The sequence below is a fragment of the Stegodyphus dumicola genome, chromosome X1 (assembly GCF_044657685.1).
Source record: "Stegodyphus dumicola isolate Sdum_Otavi_A_Nest chromosome X1, ASM4465768v1".
In the NCBI taxonomy this organism is placed as follows: Eukaryota; Metazoa; Arthropoda; class Arachnida; order Araneae; family Eresidae; genus Stegodyphus; species Stegodyphus dumicola.
The window spans coordinates 131,601,297-131,618,149 of NC_140780.1; the positions used below are offsets into that span (position 1 = coordinate 131,601,297).

At 33.6% G+C, this 16,853-nt stretch overlaps 1 long non-coding RNA gene across 1 annotated transcript in view; it reads left to right on the forward strand.

Annotated features, from left to right (window-relative positions):
- The window catches only part of LOC146993269 (uncharacterized), a 74,736-nt gene extending 64,554 nt beyond the window's left edge, over positions 1–10,182 (forward strand). The window contains exon 2 of the long non-coding RNA XR_015038732.1: positions 9,790–10,182. This is a non-coding gene — a long non-coding RNA (uncharacterized LOC146993269). The remainder of the gene's footprint in view (positions 1–9,789) is intronic.
- The last annotated feature ends 6,671 nt before the right edge of the window (positions 10,183–16,853 follow it).

Here is a 16,853-nt window from a genome sequence, read left to right on the forward strand (position 1 = left end):
ATAATAACTATCATTCGTTTAATTTATACTGCATCAGAAAATGTCAGAGCGTCCTACAATCTTGCATGAAAAACTGCCCATCACCCGAAGCTTCTTAGGCGCTAAAGCAGGCAAACCGTCTTATCTGTAAACACTGGTCGTTCGAGCACACATGAAATAATCGAAATAAGAATAAGGCTGTATTTTACTGTGCACTCAGTAGCATAATACTGTCACTTCATAAGGAAGTGAATCTGAATTGAAGCAGCCAGGATGGGATATTATGCATTTCTTAAACACCTAACACTTTTTTTATAGTTTAAAATTTTTCTACCATGTTAAAAATACTGAATAGTTAAATCAAAAGAAAAATTCCGCTCATAAACTTTTGTACGTATATTAAACGACATATAGCTAATCCACGTGAGTCCGCAAATTACAGACGTCTAATTAAAATTTTAAAGTTTTAACTGCGCAAACAACTGAAATTCAGAATGAGTCTTATAAACTAATTGTACTTTAATTTAGCTGGAATTTTTTAAATGTCATATGCTGGTTTTATGAAGAAACGGAACAATTTTTTTCAAACTGAAACTGAAACATTATTTTAAAAAATGTTACCCCAATACAGTAAATTCGAATATGAAGAGAAATGAATATTTATTTAGATTTTTAACAATTATAGTTATAAATAAAGATTTCTCAAGAACTAAAATCAGTAGAATGTAAAAATTTTGCATATAATTTACGTAAGCAAGTAATGTAAAAATAGCTATTGGCTAAAGAATAAGCGGGCTGGAGGCTGTCATTAATAAAGTAATTCAACCAACAGAGTAAACAGTCAGAAACATAATGAGTATGGCAACCTAGAGTATTTATGCTTCAGTATGTAGGAAGCTGTGCATTAACATCTAAGAAAATGTTGTGCATTAATATCTAAGAATACAATGATGACATTTTCAGCTACACAAGATGTTTGAAGAAAAGCGACTACATGCTTTATTTTCGTAAATATTAATCCTTGATAAGCATTTCCAATTTAAAATTTCGCAAAAAAAAAAGAACTGGAAAAATTTATGAAAACAGCTGCAGCACTACAATTCAGATTTTTATGTAAGCGAACAAAATATAAGGAGATAATGGTAAATAGTAGCTTCATATGGCCATCTACGAAGTTAATGTTAAATAGTAGCTCCATATGGCCATCTACGAAGTTAATGGGTTCTGTTTTTGCCTCAATATGGAACAGTTTGCTCAATGCGGAACTCAAAAAATAAGAAATTTTCCTTTGAAGTTTCTTCTTAAATATGCTTAAAATCTACTCGAAATCGCATAGTAATAGGCACTGCGAAGTTATCTACACTACTCAATTTGCTATCGAATATGTTATAAATTTTGCATGTTGAGGTATGAAAATGTTTATTTAACTTAATTAAAGCATACAGAATGTTAACTGAACATTTTTATCTAAGGAAGTACATTAACAATTTGAGTTTATATACACATTCAAACACATTTGAGTTTATATACACAGCAACAAACATATACACATTCAAACATACATTTTCTAACCAAATTCTGAAACAATTTACATAAAATTCTATAGATTATTTTAAGAATTTTTATGTTCGTAGTTTGTGGTTGAGTCTGCAATTAGGATTATAACTGCAGAAATTGGCATCATGAAGAAAGGTTATATGGGATGGGGATAACTTATAATTCAAAAGAGGAAGTAAATTTCAGCAACAAACAAGGATTGATGAACGAACTAGGACTGAGATTGATGTTGAGACAACCATGGCTTCAGTAGAAGTACATATGCACGTTAAACATTTAAAGAAAGAGCATCCCCTTTTAGAGCATCCTCTTTCTTGACGTATACGTAAAATACATATAACAGTATTTGCTGTTTATAATACAGGATATAACATAATGCTAATGCTGCTATATTGAACTTTTACTTTTATTTACCTAATTCTGATGCAATGTACTTTGTGGCAATTTAGAAATGAGGCTGCATTTAAATAAAAAGTTATAAAGTTTACAAATCTTCTTTGCAACCATAAACTCTAATTGAACATTTATATTGACTGGCAGCGAATTATTTCTAAGTTTAAAATAACAACTGAAACTTGAGAAGGGTGTCAAATACACTTTACTTAAAGCTCAATAAGAACGGAAGACACACTTGGGCCTTATAACTCAGCCAGCCATTTGTAAAAGAATAACTTAAAGTACGGTAAATTCAAATGTAAATCTTAAATTCAGATAAGCTAGTAGCCGAAGGCTGAACAAATGTGTTAATGCGAAATTGGCTCAAAACTTAACTGGCATGGATATTCAACTACCGGCAATTAAAATGCAAGGCCGAAGACTACAAATCTCATCGTAGCTAGCAATCTATTAACTTGGCCTCGAGAGGCAAATTACGCTCTGTCTTACAATCCAAAACCCTAACCTTAAATACACGCGAACTAATTTTTATTCTGACAGAAAAACGGAAGGAAGAAGTAACAGTAAAAATGCAAAACATAAAATAACTGATTAATTAACATAAAATAGCCTTACAAAGTGAAAATTCGGAATGCAATCCATTAAAAATTGAATCTTTTTTTTTTCACCATGCACTTTTCTGATTTGTAAGCACACACTTATACTATAGTCAAGTGTCAGTAATCGGCAGTTTGTGTGCATGTAATTTCTAGTCGATATGTATTTTCATTGCGATAACATTTAGAAGTTTTTGTTTTGTTGTTAGCACAGTCAAAGGCGCTGTATCCAATACGCCTTATGACGAACTACGGATCTAAGAAAAGAAGTTTTTGAAAAAGTGTAACTTATGTCTTTGCCTGAAAGTTTGCCTCTTTCCCTCTTGTGACTAATTTTGGAATTTCCGTATTTCAAGCTAAAAAATTATTTTCGATTAAAATCATCCATGTTTACGCTAGCGTAATAGAGATAACTACCTTTATATTACTGCGCCTACTCTTTATCTTAATATCATTTTTTGTGCTCTAAATACAAAGTCCACGAGAAGTTGGGTGAAACAGTTTTTAAAAAACGAGGCATAAATACACTATATGCTTTTAGTATACAAAAGTGTATTCTATCTAACATTTGACTCTTTTTTTTTAGTACAATATCAAGATAGCGACTGCAGGGCAGTAATCTGTGATAGAAGATTTCATGAGGCACAAGGTTTAACATGAGCTAAATGATTAACTAAGTTAAAGCGTAACTATTTTAGACTATATTTTATTATGCTATTTCTCTAAATTTATTTTAAAGTTATATGAAATAAAATAACGAATAAATAGAGATTTTTAGACTGTGTTATTATAATAAGAAATGCCACCGAACCTCTGAGCAAGAAAGGAACCATCTTCCCGCCATGTTCTCTTGACATTGTTGAAAAAAAAAGAAATTTCATTTTCTTTAGGCAATGCGTGACAGAAAGTAACATGCCACGAAGCAATTCTTTTCCACAAACAGTATTTTATTCATTGATTATGATATAATAAAATGAGAAGCGTTAAGAAAGAATTTTGAAAATTACAGTCAGTATTATTTTTAAGCTTAGTATAATAATAATATACATTTCAGTTATCGACAAGGCATACATTCTAAAATCAAAACCCTGTAATAGGCCGTTAAGAAACAGAAAAAATAATAATAATAATAATAATAATAATAATAATAATAATAAATAAAATAGTTAATAATTAAAATAGTTAAATAAGTAATGTTAAAATTCAATAAAATCTAAAGACATAATTAAAAACTCACTAAATTATTAAGTTAATGGTAAATATTTAAATGATAAAATAAAATACCGAGCATCGCCTTATTTGGGGCTCCGGCTGGAATCAGTTTCACTCAAAATCTAAGAAACAACTCAACTGGAATCCGTCTAAATTTAAGCCTTGAATATATAGTCTCATGTACTGTTTCGAGAGACGATAAAAACAAAGACCATTATCTTCCAGTTCACCAATGAAAAAAGGTAAAACAATTAAAGCGTAATTCATGAAAATAGAGCGAACGTTAGAAATAGTATGAAAGTAAAAAAAGGAACTTTTAACGGAGATGCATAGGTATGGGATTGGGATTAGTCAATTATCGCAAAGCACACGAGGGCTATCTGCTTAAAGAGAGGGATGCCTTCGTGGAGGACTTTCTAAGGGAACAGGTTCGTCTACACGTTACACATGAGGAAAACCACGAGAACACCGATGCAGCCCGCCTGTTCGCGGTAATCGAACCTCGCACAGAACTACCAGTGTTCAGCGTCTTTACCGCTCGGCCGCTGGTGAGCTGTTGCATAGGTATGAACAAAAAGGAAGGAGAGTCGAACACTTTCTGACCACAATCTCCTGTTGATATAATTTCAGCTTTCAAACAGAATATGACATAAAAAAAAGAATTTTCCCCGAAACTAAGAGTTAATCTATGAGCAAAGAACAAACGTGAAATTATACACAAGTGACAATTTATGTTCCCTTTATTTGCTTACATCACCCCTCCCAACTCTAGAAGTGCTCAGTTACATGAAAGAAGTGCCAGAACACTTTTATTTAGGGGGCCGGTAGACTCCAGTACAATTTAAGCTCTGTTTTACTAAACTTTTAAATATCATGGCGACTTTTTAAATTACAAAATTCATGCCTTGATGACAATTTTAGCGTCGATTTCGAAATTGTTTGATAAATGTCGCCAGATACTCAGAGGCGCCATCTGGCGTTGAAACATTAGTGCATTGATGTAACTTGACATTTACTTTGTTTCGAGTACAGGTTTATTAATGCCATAAATGATGATAGAAAGTTATAGGAAACAGAAGATAGGACTCTTAAATAGTGTTAAGTGCTACAAATTTCACTGAGAAATTTTTTGGTTTTTTACATGTAAAGAAGTATATGAAAAACAAACAAATTGGAGTATTAAAAATAAGTTCGCGCAAAACCTTTATTAAATTTTTTTCTAATTTGCAAGCATCTTATTCTTTTTGTTTGGTTGCTTATTTATGCCAAGAAAAATTTTATTATGCACCTGTCTTGCGAGTCATAATCATACATTCTTAATAATCCTATTGCTTATCATACTGTTAGTCTTTCTTTTCCTGAAAAGGGTCTGTTCTAGTTCTGTTAAGTTCAGACAAACGTGTTGTAGATAAATTAAAATTTAAACAGACGCTGAAATAATCGACTATTTTCAGTATATTTTTGGTGTTAAATTTTTGTTGAATTTATTCATTATTTGTATCATTGCTGTGAAATTGTGTAAAAAGTAGTATATTTAAGTAGAATTTTATATTTTGTTTTGGTAAGATAAACTGCAAGTCTTTCTTAAAATCTTCATAGTTAATAAGTGATAGAAAATCATTATAATGTCCTTCTGCGGTTAGTGTGTGGTTGAAAGAAGGAGGTAAAAGTGCTGATATTAAATATTTTGAAGTTGCTTTCTCAACTTTAACTTTAACTTAGCTATGCCACTTTTAATACCTAGATGGCAGCACTAAACGCTTATTCTTTCACCTGACTTGGGTGCCCTTTTTTTTTCTGATTATACGTACCCTAGCTCATGTACCCCCACTCAAAAATTTGCCACTCCTTTAAATATTTGCGGCTTTTATTATAAAATTTTCCTTCAATGCAAAATTCTGTTTGGGTCTGCCCTTATATCTACGTAAATTGGATGAAAATTTGAATTCATTGGTAACCCATATATTCATTCATCTTCTGTAACAGTCATTGACATTGACTACACAGAAACATTGACTGACATTGACTTACAGAAAGTATTGCGTTGTTTATTTAAAAATAGCGCTAATATATTAGCAGCTAAACAAATATGTAATATAAAGCAGGTATTACAAAATAGTTAATAACTGTATTTCATATCCTTATACGCAACTAATTCAATATAAGAATAACCCATTTGTTTTGCCATCGCAAAACTTTCATGGAAAAAAAATCTTTTAAAAAAAAAAATTCATGATGATGAAAGAATTACAAATTTTATCTACAAATAAATCAGTATAGAAATATTTTTGCCTAGAATTTTCCTTCAACCTATATTAATTGTTTTTATTACTCCAAAGGCGATTATATTTAAGCCCACAAAACTGTTTTTTAATTCTTAACCTTTTAGAATAGTTCTACATTGCTGCTTATTTGTCGTACAGATTCTTCATTCGAAATTTACTTTAAAAATATCGTTAAATTTGACTATCTGGACTTTGACTTTCTAAATTTTATTGTTCAAGCTATTACTAATTAAGATAGTAGCTTGATTTAGTGATGTTTAATATAAGCTAGTACCAATTTATTCTCATTTAAGATGTAACAGGTTACAGAATACATTAATACTTTTTAACATTTTACACCTGTTTAATCTATGAAGGCGGGTTTCAGATAGATTGTGCGTCCTGTTCATCATTTTGTTCTCAATATAGGATGATTGGTTTGATTGGTTATCTGAATATGGCAAAGTACTCAACAGCGATCTGCCTAAGGGAAGGTATGCCTTCGGGGACGACTTTCTAAGGGAAATGGGTTGGGAAATACCACAAGAACCAACCATGCAGCCAATCTGTTCGCCTGCCATCGAACCCCTACAAACATTCAGCAGTCTGAACGACTCAGCCAGAGGTACTATCAGCATTAACCAACTTCTAGAGGACGATATTAGACATTGTAGCGTATTGGCTCATTTTCCATGCTTGAAGCTTAGTAGATTGCTTTTTTGTAGACGCTAATACTCGTAAAACAAAGCCTTGCTCTTTATTAAAATACATTGACAGCAGATATTTAATTATCTCCGTTCATTTACCTTTTCAGGAAACTGGTTTCCTAAGAACGGAAGTTGTGAAAACTTAAAACTGTTCAAATACTTTGCAACGAAATTTTATTTGAAGCCACTGCTATTGGTTTAGACTTAGAGTTCACTTTTAAATAAAAGAGAAACATTAGTTTTTTAGTTTCTGCTTCTGATGAAATGGAGACTAGACTCGTATTAAAGCCTTAGATATCATTCGATGAAGCTTTCTTTTGAACTCCTTTATTTTGTTATATAACTCGCTGTAAAATTATTACTTTTAATATTCATTGTAATTTTCTTTTCTAAGAACGTTATTTAACCAGGTAGAATAAATAAAATTTCTTTGAAGCTATTCGCAATAGTGTGTTCATTATTGTCTCAAAAGATGGCAGCACTAACAACTTTGTTGCAGAGTTTGATGCAAATATATGAATGAAATATTGGAGATAAAACCTCTTTGTAAAACTGATATTTGAAAAACTAATATTCCAATTAATTAAGCCTATCTTCTTAGGAAAGTATTCTATGAATTCTTTTCAGAAATTATATCTGTAATAAATTTTCTATTTGTGAAAAAAGCGAAAGAAAATTTAATCTTACTTAGAGTAGAATGGTGCATCGCCGGAGTACCTAGGTGCAATGACCTTACCTCCATCGAAAAATAAATTATTTCGAATGTATCAACATAAATACAAAATTAAAAGTTCTAAGGTTTAAGCAAAAGTCCATAAAAGTAGAGAAAATTTCATAAAATTCACAAGTCCATAAGGTTATCATGTATATTGAGTAGTAGGTAAAAATATTGAACTGGCGACACCTGATGAACATGAGAAAAATACGAGCACAGGCAGTTACAAAAATATAGGGCACATACATAATATATAATTTTAACATAATGAAACACAAAATAACATCATAAACTGATAGCCCAAAGTAGTCAAAGTTCCAGCACAAAATGTAAATTAAATATGTCGAAAAATGGTTGAAGAGGAGTCAAAAATGCAAAACAGTCTGGTTTCCATTTATACTAGATAAATTTCCACTAAAAATCTCTGCTAATATGTTAAGGACAACAATTTTTATCTTTGGGAGTATGTGCAGTACGAATTTCATCCCAAAAAAAACTAATCGTGCTTCAAAAAATGCTTCGGATTAAAGAATTTGAATATTTGAAATTTTTTTTTTTTTCGTTCCTTACGGGCAAATTTTAATCTAACTAACAGACACACATTACAGGCAAAATTTAATCTACTTTATTCTAAATTCTAAATTCTAGATGGACTAAAATTTAAAAAAAAAATAGAAAGGAAGAAAAGAGAGAGAAAGAACTCGCTTTGGCAGGAAATAATTACACTGAAAAAATTTAAATGACTAAAGTTGTCTACTAGTGTAATATTAGTTTTATTATATCTTTTGTTAGCAACAAATTTATGGACAATAATAATCGTTAGAACTTTATTTAATGATCAATTATTTAATTAAATAAGAGCCAATATGTGGCGTCTGCAAATGATATGGCTTCAAGATATTGTAAACGAGAGCTTTATTGGCATAGCATGACCCTAATTTCTCTGGAATGTTTTACATAAGGACATGCTTGGTGGAAATATTTAATCTGTGCGCCTTTGATAAAGAAATGATTTGATGATAATGTGTGCCGTCACATCGATTTTTTAATACGCTGTTAGCCGAAGAAAAACCCGAAAAATTCAATGCCATATGGGTAGGTCTCTAGTCGTAAAGCTATATAGCAACATTTAAATTTTCTGCACAAATAATGCTTTAATGATGAAAGTAACAATAAAAAATAAAACGACTTTTCAGCTGCCATGTTACCGTTTCTCCGAAGTGAAATCCAATTTAAATATAATCGTTTAATTTATGGGTAGCCAACCTTTCGAAACTTATAACCAGCAAATCCCAATATAGATGTAGAGAGCCACACACCATAGGCTAAATAATAGCTAAAGGCCCATATATTAATTTATACATAAATTTAACACTTATTAACTACCACAATAAAACTTAGGATATTACTGTGATAAAACTGCATTTAATTTTTATCCAAAAAATATCTACCGAGAAAAGTGTGAACTTAACTTTTTATAGGGAAAACTTTCAGTCTGTTTCATAACTACTAATGTATTTCACTTTAGTTATATAAACATTGGAACGGCTGAAAAGATTACTTTCAAGACTTCGTCTAATACTTCTTTTTTTCTTGTTACAAAATATAAAAGTCAACTTAAATAAATATTCGTTATGTTGGTATACCTGATTGTAACTTTATGAATTCTATCTAATCCTATTTATTCGTAGGTAAGTTTGATGTCAACTATGAACATAGTAGTAAATGTACTGAAATGCAGTTGCCGTTTCCTGAAATATATAGTTTTGTTTTGGAAAAACGGCAATCAGTAGGGCGTATGTTTTGTTTTTTTACGACTTTGTCCAGGGGTAGCAAATTTGGTTTTTGCTGTTAATGTGAGACTTCCGAAATCTGAATTTAATTTAGAATGATTTTATTCTTGAAAATATATTTATTAGTTGCTTTTGATTTATTAGATATATGTTCAGTTCCTTAAGTAAGTAGTCATATCCAATAAAAATTCATCAATACTTTTTTTTTTCATTTTCAAGTTTAACATAATATATGGGTGCCATTTCAGCCACTTCATTCATTTTACAGTTATAGTAGATAGGCTAAATTGACGAACAATAAAAAAAATAAATAAATCTCCAAATTTTTACTTTCCAAAATTTTTCATTTTACTTCTTGTTTCATCTTTCGTTTTATATATACAAAAATTTATTCGAAAACGAATACACACATTTATTTGCATTTTATTCTCGAATATCTAAGATTTAACTATTTTATATGTTTAAGAATATTATATATTTTTTGACAATTGCATTTAAAAATTTTGAACTTCTTTGAAATTTTTACAGTTTTCATATTTCAAAGAAATTTATTTCTCTAAATCCCTTTAGCGATTTCAGATTTTAGAAGATGCCACGTTCCAAGAAGGAAATTATCGAAAGAGCTGCTAAAGAAGCAGAAGCGGCAGGGCAGAAGCATTCAAAGGAAGAGCAAGGAGGAGATGAACAAGGAGAACAACGCCCTACAAACGAATATCGCTCTACAAAAATGAGAGCCGAATCGTATCCTGTTTACATTCCAAGAATTTCAAAACATAAGAAGGCGAAAAAACAATAAAGTGCATTATTTGTTTATTACGTTTGAATTCAAAATTCCAAAAGAAGAAATCCTATATGTAATAAAGAAGAATTATTACGCATAAAATTTTGTATCTTATACTGTTATATTTTTCTTACATTTTATTAGTATTTACAATATTTAAATAAAAATCAAAGTGTTCTCTTCTCGGTGATCTGTGTTCTTACATTTTCGCAAGCTATAAAAATATTAGATTGCAAGTATGAGGTTTTGCTGATGCCTCCAAGATTAACATCGCGAGTTTATACCCAAACAAAACTTACATACGTAAACATTATTTCATTTATGAATTTCATAAATTGTATTGCATTTTACATCATTATTTTTATAATACATTTTATGATATTATTTTATGTGTGAATTTCATAACTAAAAATTGTAAGTTATGTAAATAGTTATAGGAGGAAAATTTACTAAATGTAAGTTTACAAGTTGAAATTTTTACCTTTTCGAATATTATGGACCTAGAAGTATCAGGTTCAATGTTCCGTCTTACTTTCTTTGGGAACATGCAAGGAACTGACTCGAAACAGAGAGCTTACTAAAGCTATGTTCAATAATGGGAAGTAGACAGGATACACAAGAAGGGTATACAAAACCCTTTATTTTTCTCTCTTTACAATAATTTCCGTACTTCGGAATACAAAGACCCACTACTTGTGGTCTAAACGTAAGAATATAAAAATATAACTAAACTTTGAAATAATAAATGTGGAAGATTGGCCTTATATTTAACAGGAAGCCGTATGTAGTACAGAGAACTGTTAACGCTACAATACGTTTAAAAATTATCACGAGGATTAAACCTCTGGCCTGGAAGGCAACCAGCAACTGAGTAAAACTTCTAAGGTAAGCGGCCTGCTTCGATTAACTCCTTCCTCTCTCTCGCTTGGCAAAAAGCCACAACTTAAGTACTTGGCGTTCGCCAGACAAATTTTGCATAAATAAGTTAACGCTTATAATTCTGGCCGGAAGTAGAAAATAAGAAGTGATAGTAAAGATTTAAAATAAAATAAACGTTAGTAAAACTTAAGATCCTTACATACTTCCCGCCAGAGTTAATTAGTTTGAAACTGAGGTCTAAAACGACCTTGTTGAAAACTTTTAGCTCTAGAATCTAACGCGAGGCCAATCTTTTACAACCATTTTTCACTAGAAACTAGAAATTTAAAAAAAAAAGAAATTTGTTTTTTACAATAGCAGCTCCAAGGACACGCAATTTTTCATCTGTACTGCATCTAAACAGGAGCTTTTATTCAAATCTGGTTCCTTCCAGAGATCTGGAAGGAAAACTAGTTTAATGAAATGTTACACAATGAAATGGCAAGTAACATGCAAATTTATATTTCTCTTAACATTCTTATTTCATTCATGACTATTTTAATTATCTCTCCCCGTGCTCTCTGACATGTGTTGTAAAAGAACACCAAACACGAATGTGTTTATGTATACGTGTTCAACACTTCCTCCTACAATCAAAACACTAACGTGTTAAAATTCAACATACCAAGACCTCGTAACACACCCTAACTTCAACTCTAAACCCTGAGGTACTATTCTGAAAGTGGCTAACTCTGAAGTGTAGCGTCAGAGAGCCTAACTACATTCATTCAACCTTTAACACATATTCACCATAATTTAGTCTTTTTACAGTCACACGAATAAAAAAAATTTTAACATTACTTTCACTTTTACCATATCACGGTATTTCTTAACATTTAAAATAACAGTTCACATTGTATATAAGAACATATTAACATGCCGTTAAATTTACGCATTTGGCAACATACATTAGTAGTACATTGTTAACTTCTATTCTTTTCAAAGCAAGTGCCAATTCTTTCTACATTGAAATACTACATTTCAAAAAGTCTTTCAGACTAAAACTTCTTTCTTGCCAGAATGTTTTAAATAAAATTTATACAATAACTTTTACAATATTTAAGTATTTACACATCGCTATTATACATCAACTTTAGTTTTACGCGCGAGTAATTGAAAAACATAATGCCAAAATCGGTAACAACTCATTTCTCGCGCTTTTGGCGATAAAGGTAGACCTCGCATGAGGTAAAACTTCTTGAAATCTGCCACTTGCAGTAAGAATGAAAGATTAACTTAAGTTTGCAAAGTAACATAAAATTTTAGTTATCTTTGTGATATTCGGACATTCTTTTCTGAGCCCAGTCCTGGAAGGTAGCGTAGATTCTTGTTTGATTTATCCTCCTTCTTGTGTGGGCTCGCCCTTCAGTGCCTTCCTCTAGAAGCTTTCTTTTTTCTCCAGTCCGGTCACCCTTGAATACCTTCTTTTTCGCCTCTGCCTGTGGTCTTGGCCGTTTGATGGCAGCTGGTCTTGGCGGAACCGGGAAACTTCTTTCGCGTTCCTGCTTGGACCTCGTTGCTGGCGGTTCAAATTTTTCTTGTAACTTTTCCTCCGCCGCTGGTGGCCCTTCCGCAGTTCGGCGACATTTGCTGCGGAGAGTCCTGTCGGATGAGTAGATCTTCCGTTTTAGAGCCGGGTTATAGTTGCCGTCATTTCTCCTGGCTCTCTTGGCATACGTCGTCCTTCTCCCTTCTTCATTCTGGGGGTGTTCGTGAGGTCTCTTTTCTGGACGGTGGAACGGCTTCTTTTTCTTGTTACCTTTAATTTTCCCGCGGGGCAATTTTCTTTTCACTTGCTTCTGTCTCTCATTGGCTTGCCCTTGTACTTGTCGTTTTCCCACCTCTGGAACTTGTACCTGCGGTGTCTGCCGTACCGGATCCTGCAAAAGATCTGAAAAGATTTGCATTTTATTACGGTCATAGAATGGTTTTATCTGGTCAATGTTTGCGGAACAGGTTTCACCATTTCTTGCCTTTAACACTACAACAGCGTGAGTTATTTTTTCTATAACATATGGTCCTTCAAAGCGTGGAAAAAATTTGGCAGTTTTATCTTCTGGTGCTGAAGAAAGTGAATGCTTAATTTTTAATACTTCATCCCCTACTTTATAAGTTACTCCCCGTCGTTTCAAGTCATAATACAGATTTTGTTTTCTCTGTGCTACTTCAGTACTCTTTTTTGCTTCTTTAATTAGTTTTTCTATATCACCCATTTTAAATTCTGGGGCTCTTTGTTGCACATAAAATAATTTATCTAACGGCGTTATAATCTTTCTGCCTAAAAATAACTCAGCAGGAGTTTTGCCCGTTGTATCATGTTTTGCGGTCCTAAGGGCGAAAGCAAATTCATTGACATAGTTATCCCAGCTTTTATGAAAATTTTTAACATAACTACGGATAATTTTCACTATATTTCTATTGACCCGTTCCGCTATATTTGATTGCGGCCGATACGGGACCATTTTTAAATGACGTATGCCCAGTTTTTGGCACATGTCTTCAAATACATTACTTACAAATTGAGGACCATTATCCGATATAACTTTTAGGGGCGCCCCGTATTTTAAAATATATTTATTTAAAATAGAATCACTAACTAATTTCGCGGAAGCTCGTTTTAAGGAAACAATTTCGGTCCACTTACTAAAATGATCAACCATAACAAGGAGATAGCGAGTTTTATTTAACTGACTTTTGGGGAAAGGGCCCAATAAATCGATGCCAATTATTTCATTTGCAAATTCGGATTTAATACTATTTAGAAACCCGGCCGGGCGGAAATTAATATAATTTACTGCTTGACATGTTGGGCAGGACTGGACATACGCCCTTGTTAACTTTTGCAGTTCAGGAAAATAGACTGCCTCGCGTACGCGTTGTATAGTTTTTCGAATACCAGCATGAGAAGCTAAAGGGCTGTCATGGAGCTCCTGCAGGATATTTAATCTAAGACTAGCTGGGATAAGAAGTCGAAATTCGTTGTTGGAATTCGTAGTTTTTGTATAAAATAATAGACCATCTATTAGTTCGTAATGGGCCGCCCTATTTCTTATCGCCACAATATCTTGGTGGCTAAAATTTTCAGGATCCTTTAAATACTCATAAATGCTTCCAAACTCAGGATCCTTACCCAGTTCGGTTATTACAGTTTCTCGGGAATTTATTGTACATGCTGTGAGCATTGCCATCTTTACAGTATTACCTTCTTCATCTATTTTAATTCTGGATAGGGCATCTGCTACGATATTTTCCTTTCCGGGGGTATGCTTGATTACCAGATTATATTCTTGTAGCTTGAGTGCCCATCTTATTAACCTTGGGGATAAGTTTTTCCCTGAGTACAATCTAGTTACCGCCGCATGATCAGAGTACACTGTTATTGGCGCCTTTCCAAAATAGACTCGGAACTTTTGCACTGCTAACAGAACTGCAAGTGCCTCTCTCTCGGTTGCGGAATAGTTTCTTTGTGTTTGATTTAAAGTTCGGCTAAAAAATGCCACTGGCTGCTGATTTTGCGAAAGTACCGCTCCTACCGCATAATCCGAAGCATCCGCTGAAATTTCTAAATTCTCATCCTTTTCAGGAAATTTCGACACAGGGGCTTGCGTTAATGCTTGTTTTAATTTTTCGAAAGCACTATTGGCTTCGGCCGTCCACGAGAATCTTGCCTTTTTCCTTTTTAATTTTAACAATGGTTCAGCAATAGCTGCAAAATCTTTTATAAAGGACCTATAATATGAACAAAGTCCTAGAAAAGAAGAGAGCTTCTTCGCCGTGTTTGGAGTCGGATACTTTTGTACAGCGATTATTTTTGATTCGTCTGTCTCGATTCCTTTCTGAGATATTTTGTAACCTATATATTTTAATTCAGGGGCTGCAAATTTGCACTTTTCGACATTAACTTTTAGACCGGCCTCATTTAATAAAGAAAACACCTGTCTTAAATCCTGTACATGTTGGTCGAGATTATCACTAGTAATAATGATATCGTCTAAATAGATAAATGTGGACTTTCCAAGAACAGGCCTTAACACAATGTCCATACATCGCTGAAATGTTGCCGGTGCCCCTGAAAGGCCAAACGGCATACGCAGAAGTGCATAAGTGCCACACTTGGTTATAAAAGCAGTCTTAGGCACGTCCTCAGGCCTAACCCCCTATTTAAAAATAACCAGTCGTTAAGTCTAAAGTCGTCATATATTTGGTGGATGTTATGTTCCTTAGAATTTCTTCAATAATAGGTAACGGATATACCGGATATTTAGTTATGGAGTTTAATTTACGATAGTCAATTGCGAATCTCCACCTTTTTGGATGTGTCAAAGGATAGTCATTATTTTTCTTACATAAAACCACCGGGCTAGCATAACTACTTGAGATGGGCGTTATGATCTTTTTACGTAGCATATCGCTATAACATGCCATTCTATAATTTTTTCCTTATTCTTATCATACCGGTATGCTTTGTGGCGAACTGGCATTGAATCTGCGGTGTCAATACTATGGTTAGTAACCTGAGTAAATCCTGGAATATCACTAAATAACGAAGCAAATTCACTTACCCCTTGTCGGATTCTTCGTTGCTCTTCATTAGGCAGGTGGTCAAGGTTTAACATCGGCGGTTCAGCCTTTTCTTCTCGAACTGGTTTCATTGTCTGCTTAAGGGACGCTTCCTTAAAATCTAGCGTTGCTTGTGCCTCTGAAAGAAAATCTATTCCTAAGATAATATGTGCTTGCAGATTCTTTACTATGAAAAACATAACCTTTACTTGTTCGTCCTTGATACGGACATACAGCGGTAATTTACCTATACACTTACATCTTTCTCCTTGCGCAGCTAACACTGTCGTATTATCCGAATTATATATACGATATTTACGAAAATACTTCCTAAAAAAATCTTCTGCCACACAGGAACACTGCGCGCCTGTATCCAGGAGTGCGGTGGCTGGGATGTTATTCACCAACACTTCAATCTTCGCAAGAGTCAAATTTTTCACTATTACTGTATTTAACTTGAAGGAAGAGGGATTTTCGTGGCCTTCGGATTTCCGCACCCTCCCGTCAGCAGAAATCCGTTTTAGTTTAAATTATTTTTCGTTTCCGTGCTTTCCTTCTTTTTCCACTGGCCTTGAGACTTTTTTCCTGGATTGCTATTGAACTGTCGACGTTCGCCGGCTGTTTTTGAATGCTCGGGTTTCCTTGCCCACTGATTCGCTTTGCTTCCGTAGCCGTGTGCTTGAGTTTGCTGTAGTCTTGGCGCACCAAATTGGTTTCGCTGTTGATATTGGCGTCTTCTTTCAATGTCCGCCGTTCTTCTACTTTCAAACTGGATTGCTAGCTCAAATAACTTTTCCAGTGTAGTCGGATTTCTTAATTCAATAAAGTCTTGCACTTGGGGCAGTAACCTCGGCAAAATCACTTGAATCATCTCAGGATCCGGACGGTTTCCATACAAGAGTTTGAAGACGTGAATTTTTCTTAAAATAAAGCTTGAGAGATTTTCGATTCTTTACTGATATATACTGAAAAGTTCCGTTTCTAATTTCGCACGATCCCTTACAACAGGGAAGGCTTTTAGTAGGGCAGTCTTGAAATTTTCGTAAGTATAGGTGGGACTTCCTGCTTGACCCAAGAGACTTCTGCCTATACATTTGAACCAATTAAGCGCTTGGCCCCTCAAAGCGCTGGTAGCTAAGGTAACTTTTTGAAATTCGTGCACGGGGTAGAGCATGAAGTGGTCATCCAATTTTTCCAAAAAACTGGTTACCGGTGAGTTTCCATTAAATGTTGCTTCTGGTTTCATCGAAGCGCGCATGGTCTGGACGTTGTAACCAAATCCTTCCAGGGCGGCAGCTGGCATTTCTGGATTCTGAGCCGCTTCTGCAGGCAGCACAGGTTCTTCTTGAAACTCGGCCATGGTTATTCTTCTTCG